At 37.2% G+C, this 19,390-nt stretch overlaps 1 protein-coding gene across 1 annotated transcript in view; it reads left to right on the forward strand.

Annotated features, from left to right (window-relative positions):
* The window catches only part of LOC118739356 (calcium-transporting ATPase type 2C member 1-like), a 592,847-nt gene that overhangs the window by 240,826 nt on the left and 332,631 nt on the right, over window positions 1–19,390 (forward strand). The window lies entirely within an intron of this gene.

Raw genomic sequence — 19,390 nt, forward strand, 5'->3', positions numbered from 1 at the left:
TGTCAAATAGTCAATAGCATATTAATTTCGTCAACTTGTGGAATTTAGGAGAAAAAAGTTATACGTTGCGTAAATCGAAGCAATTTTATTGCCAAAAAAACTATTCAATCTGCAGCGCACGCCAAAGTGTAGTGAAATCGTAGTAAATTTGCAAAAAAGCTGGGTTTCCAATATTACTTTTCCACGGCAGAAGAAATATTACTTGCTAAGTATTTTCTAGCAACTACACTATGGAGTAAATGTGACAGAGCAAAGCAAATTACAATGAACAAGATTTGGTGGAGATGAAGACAAGAATGGCTGCGCTGAATAAACTAAGCCCAAATATACCCTTACGCGGAACTGTACTGCGGATTATTTTTTTATTACAAGGTCGGGAGTAATATACCATGTTGTGCTAATCTAAGCCTTATAATGGAAAGAATATTTAGTCTAATATTCTTTATTATTTCCTATAAATCCGACATTAATTCCTCTCGTCTGAGCACGATGTAGATCCTCTTCCCATTCACCCGTTGAGGGGATCTTTGCCTGGAAGTGTTTCTTTAATACAGCAGGTGGAACTGGGTAGTCCAGGCATCTGAAGTATATTGGAAGATATATTTTTCAATATTCTAGAGTGTCCAAACCTCGTGTCCATTTGATCAGCGCGTTTAATCTAATAGCATTACAGCTTGCCTGTAGTTTACCATCTAAGTCCACATGTAGCAAGGGAAGCAAAGTCTCTACGGCTTTAGTCGGCGTCGATGTAAAGCTCCCGTGATCATCATACACGCCACTCTTTGAACTTTTGCTAATTTGTTTCTTATTGTAGATTTATCTACGGACGGCCACCAAACCGTGGTACCGTAGAACAAAATTGGACGCACAACCGCTGTGTACATCCAGTTTACAATGTGAGGCTTCAATCCCCATTTTTTCTTATCGCTGATTTAAAAGCATACACGGCAGTTATAGCTTTCTTGCAACGATCTATATTATATATTGCGCCGCCAAGTTAGCTTCCTACCAAAAATAACGCCCATATATCTAACTTCGTCCAAAGAAGTCGGTGCGATGCCGTTCAAGGAATTAAGCTGTAGCTGGAAATTTTTCTTTTTCTTTGAATAAAGAACCATGACCATTTTTGCGAGATTGACACTAAGGCCTGCTTCTTTGGACCAGGTGTCCACGACGCTAAATGCGCCTTGAACTAAGTCACATATAACTTGGGGGTGCCTAGTAACTGCCGTCAGGGCAATATTTGTATTTTAGGAAGTTTAAAGTGTTCTGTCGTATATCCTACAAGTATAAGAATCCTTAAGACTTCAAAACTAAGTACCCGAACATGTTCGCCGGAGAGAGTTTCAAATCCCCTAGAATATTTGGGTTACTCCAACTAATACCGATGGGCTGCACCCCATAAATATTAATGCTAAATAAATAAGCCCTAAAAATCCTTTGATTTAATTAATACCTCTGAGGTACATCGTTTAGACGCTGCAAAGTGTGAGTTTTAACCACAAAATTCTCACATAGCTCAAGGTTTCACCAATTTTTAAGACTTTTCGCCGCCATGGCACCCAGGGTGTTTCAATTCGTTCAAAAGATTTCTTCTGTTGTTTAGGGATCCTCCCTTAATAGTGATTGAATGTATAACTTAAAAGTTATTTTAGTCTCATTTCTATTGCTATTGAAGAGTTCTTTTTGTCACCGTGCTCCCGTCTCAAGGTCTATCTGTGGGTTGTTACTAATATTCGTCCCTTTTGAACTTAGCTGACTTTGTCGATTGTTCGCAATTAGTCCCTACGCTCAACTTGGATTCCGTCTGGTCTGTTCGCTGTATTTTAGAATTGCACCTATAACAGACCTTGCATAGTTTGTGGTAGTTGAAGCCCAAATTGTCAATTGTCTCACGTAATCTATTTCATAGTTCCGCTTAAACAAGCCTAAAAATACTTATCTTCCCTTCTTTGTATACAAAACCTACAAAATTCATATTCACTTTTGCTCCATATTGTAAATCTTATTAGCGCTTTTTTGTGCAAAATCTGCTTCCTTCTAAATCCAAAAATTACTGCTCACAAATTTAATTCAAAATTACTTTGATGGGTTCGATTGTCATAAAGTGACACCTACGACTATGAGAGGCTGGGTGAACGCATTCGCTGACAGCGCGTCACTGACAGCAGTCACACTTCAAGTGACAAGTGCTTGAGCTTTATTGAATGCAATATCATGTACATGCCTAATATTAATATTTCTATTTAACTAAGCAAAAAATTAGTAATCATACTTAGTTTTGAATTTGAAATTTTTGTTATCGTTTTATGCAGGGATTTACGTGCTTTACAAAATGATTTCCTACAACACAGTATACATATATACATACATGTATGTATGTTTGTATGTACACATAAATCTTTCCAGCATAAATTTGATTCGCCTTGAGCGTTTTTAGTCACACCAATCGATTCATACGACCACCTACAACAGTCACAATTGCTTTTCATCAACAGACTCACCCTCTACCCATTTTGCTTGCCATTCTTGTTGGACATAATTAAATTTGAAACTTTATGTCATTTGAAGCTGACAAACATTTTGATCATCTAAACACGCGTAACTCCAGTTTGAAACAAATAAATTTTTATGTTCTAAAAAGTTGGCAAATTTGTCGTTGAATTTATATTTTTTTCCGCACAAATTTTGCATACAAAATGTAGCGCACATTAGCCTCAAGTGGTCAACTGGAATAAATTAAAATTTATGACTATCAATGCTGGCAAAATTTGACAAGTGGAGGAGTTTATATTAACAAGAACAAGAGCCAATTCGGTGGCTGAGCTTACGTAGTATGCAGCAGACTGAAACGCGTACAGTAATGCATTCAAACACAAAGCTTATGCCAGAGCATATTGAACGGGGTCTATAATGCAGGGGTGCAAGGTCCTGTTTCCGTAATTGCTCTCGCAGTTTACTTACTCTTGCATAGATTAGTTAACCTATAACTAGGCACGGGAAAGCTGCGAATAACTTTTTGGTATAATTTTGTTGTCGATTCCTGCAACAGAATCAGGAATGTATTTACTGGGAATGTGTTGCGCCTGTACGAGTACTACAAGAGAGCCTAAGTTCTTCCTCTGCTACGATTGTTGGTGGGATTCCGATTACGGAATCGAGGTGAGGGGTGAGTGTATGAAGTTTGCACGATCTGTCGATAAACGTCGTTTAAGGTTCGCGTGTATATCCTCGGATCCAAAGCTTGTTTTATGTACTTATAGATTTAGCCAGTTTGTTTTCAGATACGGGAAGTTTCTAGGCACGTGTCGTTTACTATCAAAACGTGGTGTTGCGCCCCTTAATGCGAAGCATCCGGTGATTGTCCGGAGGTATTACCAATTTCCGGCCCCAAATTGATGAATCATATCATCATCATATATAACTTTAAGCGCCTAGATTGGGACCTGTTTCGAAAACGATTATATGAAATTAGGTACCCTTTTACTGTTCTCATGTTCCTTTTAAGTTCTCATGATCCTTTTAATCTATTTTAAATATGCACGATTTACGAATAAACCTAAGCAGATTGTTGGGTGTCAAAGAGCTAAGGTGAAAGTGTTCCACCGTCTCATCCTCTTCGAGGAAGGATGGGCAACTGGAGTTGCCATGTACGCCTATCACAGTCAGATATTTGTGCCACGTGAAGTGACCATTCAGCTGACCAATAAGTTATCTGCTGCTTCGTCTGCTCCATGATAGAAAAAAACTAGATATACCTTCCGTAATTGAACCCAACATGAGTTTTGCCCACCTGCAGCCCCTCGATGCCTCCCAGTCATTTCTGAGCGATGTGTTCACACAGTTTCTGACGGTGGCTTCGAAAGACGAACTGGGGAGTGCCATAACTTGTTGCAGACCGAAGAATGCCTGGTATGGCCAACTCTGGCCAAATGGGCACATGTCGTATTACCAGGCACTCTCGAGTGACCTGGCACTCAGAGTAAAGCATAATTAAGTCAAAACTTACATTACCGAACTAAATAGTTTGGAAGTAGTTAGAGGGCTGGCCAATGCCTTAAGTGCAGCTTGACCGTCACTGCAGACACGTAAACTCCTTACCCTCCGCCTATTTTCCACCACGTAGCCCATGGCCTTAAGGTTTGCAAATACCTCAGCCTGGAAGACCGATAAAGACATCAAATGCTGGCCTAGAGTCAGTTTTGAAACCGTCGGTTCAGATTCGACAATGTAAGAGTCCAGGATCACTGCTGGAATTAAACCAGCATTCAGCCTCAGGAAACTCAATGTTATAGAATCTTGTCAACAAAGGTATTGATGGCGTACTATCCTTTGGCATTGAAATAACACAAGTGCTCAGAATCCCGCCGTTAGCAAAAGCAAAAATGTAGAGCCAGTGGAGTATGGCCGGCATCTAATTAGTGAGGCTTTCCTTAAGAATTTGGAAAGGGTTTTCCTTGTCCTTAGCCACTTCGAATGCAATGGCCCTTTGATTTGAATCACTGCATATTTTTTTCTTAAATCATGAACAGATATTAGCCTAAAATTGTTAAATTCATAATTTATTGTGTAAAACATGATTGCTTCAACTTTGAAACACGAAAAGGGCTAACACATAACATCACAGAACATAATCAGGTTGTCGCAGAAAAGGATTCAAAATTCATTTGCAGCCAACAGCATGTGTGTAGTACGACAAATGCATTGCTACCGTGTACTCGTGCAAGCATTTGGGGAGCATAGAAAATATTTTAATCCCTAATTGAAAATAAACACAACATGCGACAAAATTCAAAGAAAACATGAAAATGAAAACAAGTAGCGGCAGTACCAGTACCAGTACTCGTAAAAAGTGTGTAGTAGCGACAGAGAGAAAGCGGACAAACGACAAATGCCAAATGAAGTAGAGGCACATGAAATTACTACATGAAATTGTAAATGCAAGGATATGGATAGTTGGAATTAAAGAGAGGGGATAAAGAAGAGTGGAGAGATAAGGAAGGAGTGGTGGAGATAAGAAAGGGTAAAGAGAAAGGAGAGCATGTGAAGTATGTTAGGGAATTGAGGTGGATAAGTGCCAAGTGGTGAGTGAATGTTGAAGTAGAGCGGATAACAGCGGTGAGTGGGTGCCTAGCAGTGTTGCGTGTGTGTATAAATTGTGATACATTTTAGATCACAAGCATGCTGAGAAATCTTAAAACTTTTATGATTTTGTGGCAACATATTAAGTTTGTTTTCTTTCACTGAATATATCACCTTTAATCTGCATATGGCATCACTGTTAACTACAGGCAACTAGCCTGTTCGCGCACTCCAGGATCTAGTCCGAAATAGTCCGAAGTCATTTCCTTTCACACATTTATCATATATTTTGAGAACAATTTCTCACTAAAACCTGGAGTGCGAGAACAGGCTAATATTGTCGTTTCTTTTCCTTTTTGATTTTGAAGCTGTCGGATGTGGTACTGGGCTAAAGGCAGTGTCACACGATTGTTACATTTGTAAAGATTTGTACATTTTGGCAGTCACAGAATGGTGTTCTTAAGAAATTTGAGTTTAGCTCAATAAAAGAATTTCCAAACAACACTATTCTGTACCAAATGTACCAATCGTGTGACACTGCCTTAAGATTTTCATCCAGAGTAATCCAGTAAGTACTGTGAAAATTACTTTAATGTGTTTACAGTGTTAAACACAAATTTAATATGTGATTTCAGTTAAGTATGCAAATGAATTCAACTGTTACCTTTATACTCAGCTTTATTTAAAACCAAAAAATATTAATAAAAACTGTCAACGATCTCAATTAAAAGTTCAAACTGCCATTTTAATTTAAGAATTAGAAGTTTTTTGAAGATTGATACTTTGATACTTAAAATTTTTTTCATGATACTTTTGAACCATTTTAGGGAATTTCGGTGATACATTTCTTCTGAACACCGCGGCAACACTGGCGCTTAGTGCGGTGGCGGTGTGCCCGTGAGGTGAGTTAGTGGTAGCAGTAAATACGAGTACATGAGTGCTGCCAGTTGGAGTGAGTAGGGTGTGCAAATTTCGAGTATAAATAAGCCATGCAAATTGAGTTGTATGCATAGAAATTTTCTGAAAATAAAGGATTAAGGCTATTTTTTCACTATTTTTTCTAAATACATCAACATTCCTGCTCCTGTACTCCGGCGAGCGATTTCATGTATTTTAAATTATAAACAAGATATATCAGTTTATTAAAAGCAATTCGTCTCCCTTAATAAACTAATTTAATTCACTGAACAGATAAAGAGCAAGGACAGGCAACATTTACTTGTGCTGAGTTTGCCAATAATGTGTAGTACCACATTGCAAGCATGCATGTAGTATGGCATTATTCTAAGCAATAACGTAAATTCTTGTGCTTTACGTCCCGCTCAGTGATTTATGCGCCGCAGCTAGGCTGATAGCCTATGTAGAGGAGAGTAAATTTATTCTTCCACAACAACGAAAACACAATGGCTATTAAATGTTTGATTTTTATTTAAATTTTTTTTTTGTAGCCAAAAGATAAAGCAAGTAAACATGTGAAAATCTGCCGCGTTTACTAACACTTTACGGTACGCCCAGAGGACATGTTATCCTTGTGGCAATTCAAGTTTAACAAAAAATAACAACAAAATCAAATAAATGATAGTAAAATGTTAGCAAAAGTCTTTAGAAAAAAAAATACAAAAAAAAATAAATAAAATTGCAGCCCATACAAATCCCTCGTGAGCCCGCGTGCGGAAGTCAACAACCAAACATACTTGTCGTGCATTTCCGGCACAGTAGGGCAGCTTGCGGCGAAAAGCAGGAGGACGGAGAGCCAGCGGAACTTGTTGGTCAGACGAAATTCAAACAATTTGCATATGCTTTTTGGTGGTGCGGCACGAAGTGATGGCGTAAAGAAGCTTAGTTAGAGTGAGAAAACTAACAGCAAGAAAAATAGAAAGGCGCGCCGCGAGTGAGGAGCAGTGGCAGGAAAAATGTCAACAACAGCACCAATAGCGGCAATTTTGCTAGCTGGAAGATAGTATGCAAGCAATGTGCTCAATGACAATGCCAACAAACGTAGAACAACACACTTCAGACCGAATGGGCAGCTGAAACCAAATCCAATGTCAGCTTAAGAATTTGCAAATGTTATTCGATGTGTATTTAACAGGTCGCACACACAAAATACACAGGCGGACAAGGCGGCAAGTAAACATGCACTCGCAAACTTTGATACATTCATATATAAGGACCAAAAGGATAGATACATAAACACTTTGATAGAGCTATAAAGTTGAGTGCAGTGTCAAGACACTACAAGCAAGGCAATGGCAGAGAAGGAAGAACACTGGAATCTCGTTGGTATGCGTCGTCTGCCATCATACGCACGCACGCCATCTGAAGTGTGCGTGAGCTTTATCCGGCATGCGAGAAATAGCAAGCGACTATCAACATAGCCAATGTCCTAGTTGACATATCGGCAAGGCTATACTCGTTTCAAGCTTGGCATACCAACTTCCTACTCATGCACGCCTGTGCGCTTAAGCAGTTCGAAGACGACGACGACGACGGTGACGATGACTAAAAAAATGTATAAAACAAAATCAGTAGGAACAATATTTTTCAAGAAAAACGAAACGACATACTAAGTCAAGCAGCTGAAAGTGAAAAACGAATGTTCTAAGTAATGCAAAACGAATGGTGGCGTAAAATAGTAGCCAAAGAGTAGTCACATAAGAGATATGCAGCAGCTAAACGAGCTGAAAAGCCGAGCGGAAAGCGCACCCAAACCTCATTTGTAGCCCAACTCAACTTCAGCTCTGTGCCCAGTCCATTTCGTTTGGCGCGCGTCAATGACTACTAAAGCCAATTGTCTTGGTTGCAGTTGCTCGTGAAATCAGCTCAACAGCTAGGCTGGCCGCCCAATGGCAACCTCACAGTCCACCCATTAGCCTACAGGTCGAGACCCGTCCCTTCTTGTCGTGCTGTAATATTTATGCGCAGACGACTAAAATAAGCTGCTTCAAGGATTTATTGGCTAAATGGATAGATTTGACTATGTATGTTATCCTTGGGAATGCTGGCAATATGTCGCACGACAATGCATTGATGGGACTATTTTAGAATGCACGTATGCATTGCGAGAAATTTTGATGTTGACACGATTTTAAAAAATTTTAAATTTTACTGCTTCCAAAATTTCCCTTTTTTTCTTCAGAAGTGCCTTATACTAGGTTTGTTCCACAAGCTACTTGTAGAAAAACTCGAGGAAAGTTCAAACTGTCAGCGTGTATCAAACAAACTCTAAAACTTACTTGTGGAACGCGTATGTTTAACTCGAAGTGACTTCGAGTAGCTTGTGGAACAAACCTACTATCAGCTCCACAAGGCATGATCGTTCGTTCTTTGCTACGCCGACTAAGGCTTTCTGCACATTGGTCTTCCAATCATAGATGCTTCATCGTCACAATCATGATGCAACGATTACATGACGACCACTTTTGCACACTCGGTCGTGATATTTCAATTCATTTGGCGTCTAAATCTTCACTTGGAGCAGGTATTTCTGTTTTTCTGGTTGATATTTTCGCGAAATATTTACAAAAACCTGCAATTTTTAAAATATGGACTGTGCTGGAACAATTGTAGACATAATTTTTCAGTAACATCTCTTTTCTTTTCCTGAAATGTGTTTTATGCACGCACACAGAGACTTTTTACAATTTCGTCATATTTTATAGTTAAAACGCTGGAATTTATTGAATTTTATTGCAAATATAAACCTTTTCACTAATTTTTCCCCATAAAATGTAAACAAACAATGCGTTCACAACGATTAGCAAACGACAGTGTCGTACTTATCCGTTTCTGCATCTTCTACGATTTGCCGATAACTAGCCGATAACGACAAGTGTGCAGATCTTCTTTGAAATGTATGTGCTCGGGTCAGAATTTCTGGCCGAGACGATTACGCAACAATGATTGGACGACAAGTGTGCAGATAGCCTAAGGGAGTAAATAGCCGATACTGAGCTCTTACAACTAGAGTCTTGCAATTTGTCCTATTTTCTCCGTTAGAACCGCACGGCGCGCACCCAATTTCCTTTTCAATCAGCCAATTCGGTTAGACTCATCCACATTTCGGCGATCTTCTCGCAATTTCTTCAGATAGAAAGATGAGCTATGGTCCTGCCAAGTGTGCATCTCTTATCTTTCTTAGAAAATATCCATTCGTCGTGGTTTCATGGGACTTTCATCGGCATTGTAAAACCCTAAGTTAACGAATTAGCAAACTCGAAGACGTAAATATGACATTATCACCTTAGAAAAATTACTAAGAACTGTACTTTTGCTTTAAGAAAACGTTTCGATAGATAACGATTGGGTGCTAAGAATTGATTTCGCGGTAGTCAGTTCTACTAAATTGATCCGGCTATGCGCCAAGAATGTTCGTTGGGTGACTGATATTCATTCTTGATAAAACATCGGGTGCCCGTCTGAGACGGCAAACAATTTTAGCCTCGTGAGTAAGAGTTGAAAAACCCGACACATACGGTTGCCAGACGTACTGATTTTATCAGTACAGTACTGATTTTTCAACTCTCGTAGTGATTTTGTTCATTTCAGTACGCTAATGTAATTTTTCAAAATTTGTTCTGATTTGTACTGAATTTTCAATTCTGAGCATACGAATTTGTAATAGAGGTCTACCCATAGAGCTTGGTACTCGGTGTTCGGTAATTTTTCCCCATGTATTTTATTTGTGTAATACTATTCTACACAAAACAAAATACTTACTTCATTAAACTTGACTGTAAAAGGTAAGAAGAAATTAATCTATCGCAAATTATATGCTCCACGGTTTTCTAGTGATAGTCATATTTCCTACATTTTTTTCCTCTATAAGACCTTATTTAAATGCATGTGCTCTTAGCAAACAATGCCCTGTTAGCAATCCTATCAGGAGCCTCCAGTCTGTTCCTTTGTTGATATTAAGAAATCAGTAAGTTTCCTATCGTATGAAATTCGCATAATTTTAGCAAGTTTGCAACCCTGAACCATTTTCCAAAGCTTATCCGCTTAGCGGTACACGAGCAGATCTTGTGATCTTTTGATTTCTCCAAGTGGAATTGCTATATTCGTCATTAGTGAGGCGTCGAAGAGTTGTCCTCCTTGGATCTCATTACCTTCCCCACTCTTGTATCCTGGAACCTAATATTGGTGGACGGTTTTAGCCACAGCTAGGCTTCGTATAGCCTCCTTACAATCCGCGACTCATATGAAAGTAGTGCCTTTATGTCCGCCTGACTATCTATGGAAAAGTTTATTTGTTCGTTTATCGGGTTAATTTCATGAAGTATCTCTGCCGCAGGAAGGAATTATTGTAAAGACCTCGGCTTGATATATATTGAAATAATCTGGTAGCCTAAAGGAATTAGCGGTTGTGTACTTCGTCCATTTTAGAACCGTCTGTGTAGCCGTGCGTTTCGTTTCCACTCCACGCCCATACGCCAGCAGTCAAATTCTATTGTAGCTTCTAGAAACCTTTCGAATCGGATCACGTAGTCTATTCGCCCGGTTAAGGATGACGCCATACCACTGTGACCATACGTCACAGCGGCAAAAAGCCTCGCGGCAGTTGTAAACGCTATGTTCTTGGCTACCAAGTCCGTTGGTGGCATATATAGAATTGCGTTGGACGCTACCCACGGTGTTGTCGGTGTTATCCTCAAGGCACCCGTTATACTGATTATTGAGAGCCGGTAAACACTCTCCAGTCTATTAAAGTATGTCACCTTTTCCGTTGCTGTCCACCATACCAATACCCCATAAAATGGTACTGGCTTAACGATTGCCGTGAAAATCCAGTGCGAAAGAGCAGGAAAGGAGAAAGTCCCAAAGTGCAACCCAACATCCATATACACAGTGCTGCCGAGACCTTCCTCACCCGCTCTTCCGCATTAATTTTCTACAAAAGTTTGACAAAACTTCGTGTTTCGCTTTGGTTGAAAAGTGGTCTCCCCCAATTTAGGTTTTTCCCACGCTGGCATCTTCTTTTTGCTAGTGAATAGTACTAATTCAGTATTCTCTGCGTTAACGCTCAGTCCCACTTCTGTAGCCCAATCACTGATGGCTTTCAGCGTCTGGTTTTCCAGCGAGCTAAGATTTATTACACATATACCGCTTATGATAACTGAGATGTCCTCTGCATAAGCTGTTAGCATGGCTGCTCCTTCTTCTATGTTTACCAGTAAGTTATTAACCACAAACGTCCATAGAAGTGGTGATAGCACCCCTCCCTGTGGTGTACCTCTTTGCACGTCTCGCCTTACCTCATTTAAGCTCCTGGCTGAGTTTTACTGTCCCGAAGCTGGTCTAGCCTTTTTGTTTTTCTTTTTCCACTGCATGAGAAGTTAGTTCTCGCCAGAACGGCATATTGACTGTGGCTAAATCTGATCTGCCCTTGACAGCGCAAAAGTGGAAAGTAATCGCGATCCGGAACTCAACATCAACACACTTACTGCTTAGCGCTTGACAGGCGTGAATGGCTTGAATGCTGAGTCCATATTCGCATTCACTTGCAATTGCATTAAGTCTATGTAGGACCTAAGATTTTATTAGCCTAGACAATACAACAACTTTTTCTTCTGTTAAACTCCAAGGCTTACTATTTAAGGTCGACATACAAAGCGCTACGCCAGGAAAAGTAGAACAGTGCCGAAGATGTAGATTTCTAAGAACCCGTCACTGCGTTTGTGAAATATCTAAGCCACCTCATAGAGAGATCGGCAGCATTTCTTAATTAATTTCTGTAATTACTTTTGAAACCAACTCCAACTTTATCTGCCGAATATCTTAAGGTCATGTGATCTATGATATAGTTATCAGCTCTGCTTAGAAAGACACTGCCGTCTTTAGGCAAACAGAAGCTGAAACTTATGCAAGAAGGGACACACAAATTTTACCGAAATTTCGCTGAGTGTAGTAGTCCGCTTCCTCCACTCGGCGGGCGCTGCCATGGCCAAACCATTGATGAATGTTCGCATTGAATAGCAATTTTTCAAGATTTACAACTTAACCCAACGCAAATGCAGAGTTGAAACTTATTGAAAAAAGTAAAAAGAATATGAGGAAAAAAATAGAAAATCGGATGCTGCTACGAACACATTAAAAATTTCACAAATACTCGAGCACATAAATACGACGTACTCCACAACAAAAGTAAAAATGCGAAAGGATATGTGCCATGGCATGCGCCCGTCAGGACAATGAATTTGTCGAGATAGCAGCGAGTGTAATGGGCTGAAATGGCCGTTGGCCTTTTGTAAGCAAGGCTTGCTCACACACACACACACACACTCTATATATGTAGATGCCCGTGTATGTTTGCAATCACATGTGGATATTTTCGCAGAAGTAACTGAAAAGAAATGCTGCCGAATGAAAGTAGCAAACTTTTTATCACTTTTTTCTACTTCAAAATTAAAAAAAAAAAAAAAAAATCCACCAATTGGTTCCCTCCAATTGTGATGGGCTAAAAGTTACCAAAGTGAAAATAAAAGGTTGCATACGGGTCGTGGTACGCTGCGGGTGTGTCGAGCAAGGCAGTGCCAATTTCGTGCACTATTTCTATACATTTTCATGAACTTTTTAAACCCAAATCTGTGCATGTAGGTGGTATGAGTGTCTTTTTTTTCTCATATGCGGGATTTGCAAACAATTTTCTTGCGATTTCAAAATCAATAAAACATTTTTATATCTCTGAACTGAACTTATTCACATTCACTCTTTATACTCTTGCGTATGTACTTTTGCCTACAGTTTGGCACACAATTGAATTCAACTATTTTATCTTAAATTGTATCTTGTGGATAATAAATAAACGTAACACCCATGGAGCTAGAACTACGTTAAACGCCCATCTCTCACCACCGCCTATTTTAAGGCATCAAGGTACACGCCTCCATTCACCACAAAATTTAAATTTGTTATTGCATTCTTTTTGCTTTCAAATTGGTTTTTTTTTTGTCCACAAAAATGTCTTCGTATGCTCGTTTTGAATTGGCATTGTTGGTGGTATGTGCAGCTACATATCGTCGCCTCAGAAAACGGATGACGAATGTGCAAAATCACGATTTTGGGATTTTGATGCAGATTTACTAAGTTGGACATGCTCTTTCGATTTCTGCAATCCATTTTTTTATATCTCCATTAGTTTTTGAGATATTTCGTGCGCATTTTGTTGTATGTTACATAATATTAATGATTGGGTATGCCTTTTGTTGTATGTGCTGAAAATGCGTCACATACGACAAATTCCCATACAAACGTACCTTTTTTTTAATCATAAAACGTTTGTCGTATGTGGCACATACGACAAATTCCCATACAAATGTAATCCTTTTTTAATCATAAAACATTTGTCGTATGTATCGCAAAACTTTGAACTTACGACAATTGGATGGTCCTCTACTATAACGATACAATTAAAATTGAAAATTAAACTAAGTAACTAATTTTAAAATTTTAAATTTTTAAATTTTAGCTTGCACTGAGTCCCCAATGAAATGAAAGAGATAAAAATGTACAAAAGACTGAATTTAAGTATTGTTTTTTGTTTTTATATAAAGAAAACGTATGTTCGTAACATATTTACAGCATAAGAGATGTACAGATTTTTTTTGTTAAATACATGATTATGTTTTTGTTATGTTTTTTCTAATAAGTAATCATTATTTAATAAATATGTCTGTTTTTTTCATCAAATTATACCATCGTCGTTGAAATAGATACTTTACTATTGTCGTATGTTCTGTGGACAAAACAAAGTGGTGAGTAAACGCTACTTACGACAAATGTATACGGAATGAAAAGTAAATTTTCTCATTAACGTTAAGAGATATTAAATGTAAAAATATGGGAAATCAAAACTAATAACACCAACTACGTCTCCTTCAAAAGTTACAAAAATCTACCGTACAGTTTCGGATTAATTCGACCTTAAACTTCAAAGTCAATTTTCTCAAAACCGTGTTTTGTAACATTCGACATCCGTTTTCTGAGACGACGATATGTAGCTTGTTTGTTGTAAATTTTGCCTGAAAGCTCGACATTTCATTGGTCGAAAGCTCATTGTGTCTGCTTGTATTGTGTCAATTAGACAAAAGTCAAAGGGACTGCCAGACCCTTTACGTGACCCTACTCTCCCCCTCCGCTTCAAAAGCTACTTTGAATGTGTTATAAATTGCAAAATATTTCTTCTACAAGTATTTTTCTTTTTGTGCTTTCCTATATTCCTTTTCGCATGAATAGTTGCCCACAAATAAATTGTTGTCCCTTTTCTATCACTTACAATGCCATTGTCGCATATACTCAGATACAGATGTATACACACATGTAATATGTACTGGTATGTTAGCGCGTTCATTCATCATTTGTTGCTATTTTAGCAAAGCTTTTTGAAAATTAATTGGACAGCAATTGTCAATTGATTGTTCGTATATTCTACTCCTTTTGTTAGAATTCACAGCAGTTAAATGTAGTAGAAGTGAGTTTTTATTGCGCACATATAAAGAAGTCTCAGTTAATGAAAAGCACTCTATTTGAAAAAATGTTTATTCTGAACTTTTGCAAGTTCTTCAAATCCGTAACTGGCTGCTCAATTTACATTTTTAACCTAAGCAATGGCATTATCCGTCTCCATTGATGGTTCGAAATTGATGCAAGCGCCAGCGGCTAGCCCTTAAAAGGTGTTCGCACGAGGCGATTTTGCGTTCAACTTTTGCGTTGAACTCACGCAGGGTTGCACGAAAGAAAAGTTGAATGGCTGAATGTTGGCTGGCGACGAGCTTTGTTGAAAGTGATTAGTTGAAAGGCCGTTCAACCAAAAGTAGAATGCAAAGTTGAACAATGCAAACGCCTTTTTATGACGAATATTTTAATATTTTTTATATCTTGATACATTTAGCCATTAAATTTTTTTTTGCGTGCAACCCTGCGTGAGTTGAACGCAAAAGGTGCCTGAAAAATCGCCTCGTGCGAAAGCCCCTTTAGGCTAAAAACATACTGGAGCGGCGAGCAAAGAGCATCAAACAAAGCGTCGATCTCAAACGTATGTATGTATATGTTTAAATGGGTGAGCGCATAGTGAAGAGCAAAGCGTACATACATGTTTGTAATTGAAGCTTTGCTCGATGCTAGCTCTTCGTTTTGCTCGCCGCTCCACTTTGATTTTACTTTTACTCGGAGCACCTGTGGGTCAGTTCGTCGTCGGGGAGTCAGATAGTCTTCTACTAAGTAAATACTAGGCGGAAAAGGCCTTTATATTCGTAAATGTAAAGAAACAGAATCCAAAGCAGTGATTTTATCAGATCCAAAGGAGATTTTAAGGAAATGCCAACCTCTTTTGGCAACATTGGGCTATAAGAACGCAATTCTTTGTTGACTTCCCGGACAAAGCAACATCGAAAGAAGCGAGACAAATGATGTGATGGTATGGTTCTAATGTTAATAAATTAGACAAGCCCTATTTAGTGGTAATATTAGAAAAATGTATGAATTTAAGCAGTTACAAATAATTCTTTTTCAAAAAAGTCGAAAAAGGTTAAGTTTTGAATAACTAAAGGCTGCATTTCTTTATTCATTCTGAACGTTTGGAATAAACTCTTTTGTTTACTTATTCTTTAGAACATTCCTGTTTATTCCGGCTGTGAAATGGGATTATCCGGAATGTATAAAGAAACGCAGCCAATAACTAAAAACTTAAATTGTTGTGAGTAGCTTATCAATCGTTTTGAGTTCCTGAAAAGGAAAACAAGTTCTGCAAAATTACATCGACAAAAATCATTTTTCAAAAAAGTCAAAAAAACTGTTCTGAGTAGCCAAATTACGCCGAAAAACTTACAGTGGAGGTATATGAATTGAAAGGCCTGGTACACAACATTCGAGCAGGATGGCACTACGTGGCCTACACGTATAATAGTCAAGGGTGCTTCATACAATGTGCGTTTATTTTAATAAGCTTAGTCATTAGAGACGATTTGTGCCTTCGTTGCCCTTTATTTTTAGAGTTATTAGTGGTGAAGTGGATTGTCCATCTCTTTTAGAATCTTAAAACTGATTACGCACGCAATGCCGCTATAGCTTGCGTTATTAATGTACTAAACAAGATCTCGAACTATGTCTTACCAAGTTGACTTCTTAATTTGGAAAAATTAATTTATCAATATTTTGAATTTTGAATTCTTTTTTGTAATATATTTGTATATCGATTTCTAAAAGAAATTATTAACCGATTTCAAAATTATTTATGTATGTTACCGCATAACTTCGGACCACGTCAACCCATATCTATCATTTATCCTTTAAAGGAAAGGTGGTACTACAGAGGTGGTCCCGTATTAATTTGGTTCAGATCCAATAATTTGGTCATGAAGAAATTAACGGTACTCTTATTTTTTTATGTGACAATTGAAGTAGGTTTTGTTTTTCTGCTTAAAAATTACTTGTTTTTATTTTTCGAAACTCTATTATACAGTTTCTATATTGTTCATAGTCTGAATTAGTATTTCATAGACTTAAATAAAGTTTTGTTTCCTTTCGTGATTTAGATTTCGTTCGAAAACAGTATTTAGGAGTACTTTTGGATGTTGGTTCTTACAGCTATCTCCGGGTGATATATGCTTTGGTCCATGATTACGGCAGCCAGACGTACTGATTTTATCAGTACAGTACTGATTTTTCAACCCTTGTACTGATTTTTCAAAATTTGTACTGAGTTGTACTGAATTTTCAATTCAAACAAAATACTCTAGGATTTTCTTAAGGCTTTTACATAACGTTGGAACTTCCTTAAACTGTACTGTAAAAAATAAGAAGAAAATAATTTAATAATAGTTGACATGTTTTAGATAATGTTTGATATTTCCAAGAAATTAATACAACAAAAAGATCAATCGTTTTATGGGCATATCACCGGGTAGTTACGTACCAGTTGCGATAATATGATGGAGGTTAAATTAATTAAAAAAGAAGGCTGACATTTTGGTCGAGTGTTGCTAGTTATCTCAAAAATAACTTTTAGTTTAATAACAACAAATTTGAATATTCGAATGGCTTTTGCCTATAACTTACAATTCTTTTTTTTCAATTTACTGACTTTGTAAAAGAGTTTTGCATACAAGACATAGGGCTGGTTTCTCCAACTCAACTTAACTTAGTTTAGTCAATTATTGGACTTAGTCAAGAATAAGCTGGCTAAAACGCAGGCTAATTTTTGGCGTAGCCTAGATGGTGAATATGGCCATGAATATTGGTCCAAAAAACGGCTAAACTAAGTTATGTTGAGTTGGAGAAACCCAGCCATAGAGTTAGATACTCTTTTTAGCGAGTTCTTAGCATTTCACGGTTTTTGCGTAGTTGAAAAAATTATTTAAGCCATGAGGAAATATCTATAAAGTTCTTAAAAAGTGGTACTTTTCACAGTTTGAAAAAATTTTTAATTTTGTTTTTTTCAATTCCACACTCAAACGAAGCAACTGAGAGGATCTTAAGAATAAAGTTTGTTTTCTGGCCTAAATCGGCTTCTAATTCAAATTTTTTAAAGTGAAATTAAAAGTAATTTTAAAATGAAATATATTGAATTCTTTGACTAAAAATTTAAACACTAAAAATGGGAATGATCTCAATATTGCTATTCAAAAATGTAATAAATTAAAAATAATTTATCGGCTCCTGTGTATAATGATGTGCACACTCATGTTAAAATGAATAACACATTTATTTTTTATGAACTATATTTTATTTATACACCAAAATATTGTTCAAAACATGAACTCTCGAGTTTTAAAGTATTTTCTGTTACTTAAATTCATTATTTTGCTTTGAATAAAAATGTACTGCAAATTACTGATTTTTTTAGCATGAAAAAGTCGAGCGGCATGATTACGCGCATAAAAAATCTGGCAACCCTATCCATGATAGGACGATTCCTCGATCCTTCTTTGAAAAGGGGTATTATAATAGGATAACCCGATAACCAGATATGTGATTACTTAGCTAGCTACGCCCTAGACTGTGTGGCATCGAGTGGCTGAATGAAGGCAAAATTCACATTGTCCTAAATCTAGGCAAAGTCAAGATATGTAGGTACCGGTTGCCGATAAACAGGCACGAACGTAGCTAACCTGTATGACTAACGCTCGTATCTTTTTTCGGTCAAAAAAACTGTATAATACTGCGAAAAAATTCCGTTTCGCAGTATCTCCATTTAAAAATAAAAGCAGTAAGAATATTCTAGTGGGAAGTGTCAACAAAATACCGTTGATTTTTCAATTTTTTATTGCTGATGGCGTCACGCATATTCTTCAATACAAAGTTACTATGTTCGACAATTTGTTTTGTATGGAAGAAAAGAATAACACTGTCGGCAAAAAAAAAAATAATCAAAAATCAACTCGAGCTTTAAGCCTATTATTTATTTATTTTTAGCTTATAAGCTACAAAACTGCATACTTGGAATTTTTCTAACAATTATGACTACAAAGTTTGTTGTTATGTATTTTTTGAAATTTCTCTACATTAAGTGTATGGTGTTAAGTACTGTATAATAAACTAGACTTTAACAAAACATTAATAAACATTCAACAACCGAAAGGAAAATAGTCCAAACTGGTCGAGATGTCGTGTCCCAATTTTTTTATATAACAGTATATATAAGCATTTTTATCACGTATTATACTACCAAAACGAGCGTTATTAATGACCATTGACTGCCCTCTTCTCGTGGTTGAAACACCTGACTAGAGTTCGCATACGTAAAAATAAGCATGTTCTTACTTTTAAGCAAATCTAACGCTGGAGTAATGGGAGTTTTTAACAAAAGTTCCAAATAAGAAAAGAGTAATGAACTTTTTCAGTTGAGAAATAAAATCAGGCGGTTATTTTTATACGAAAAGGAGTCTCTATCAAAATTCTCGTTATAATTTTCGGTGCTAAATTTTAATTCGATCTACTCCTAATTAGTTGAGTTTTTGGTACCGAAAAGAACATTTATATTTCTCGAACGAGCATTAGGAAACTGCGTTTAATGCTGTTTATTTGATCTTTTGAACTGTATGCATATGTATGTAGATTATTCATACAAAATATTTAGCTGTATTAAAACATAAATTACATAAGCTGCCATATCAGTAACTGAATTAAAAAAAAACTATTTATTTTTTTTAAATATTACGCAGATACTGCAACATACAAAGCATGTTTGTATTTGACAAGCGACCTCATGACATTCTTATCTATCGTGCAAGTAGTTGCGGGTATACAATGTATGTACTTCGTCTATTGCATGCAACATTCATAGATACAATTAATGTTATTCATAGAATTA

The sequence above is a fragment of the Rhagoletis pomonella genome, unplaced genomic scaffold (assembly GCF_013731165.1).
Source record: "Rhagoletis pomonella isolate Grant_MI unplaced genomic scaffold, Rhpom_1.0 Rhpom_scaffold_00005, whole genome shotgun sequence".
NCBI classification, from domain to species: domain Eukaryota; kingdom Metazoa; phylum Arthropoda; class Insecta; order Diptera; family Tephritidae; genus Rhagoletis; species Rhagoletis pomonella.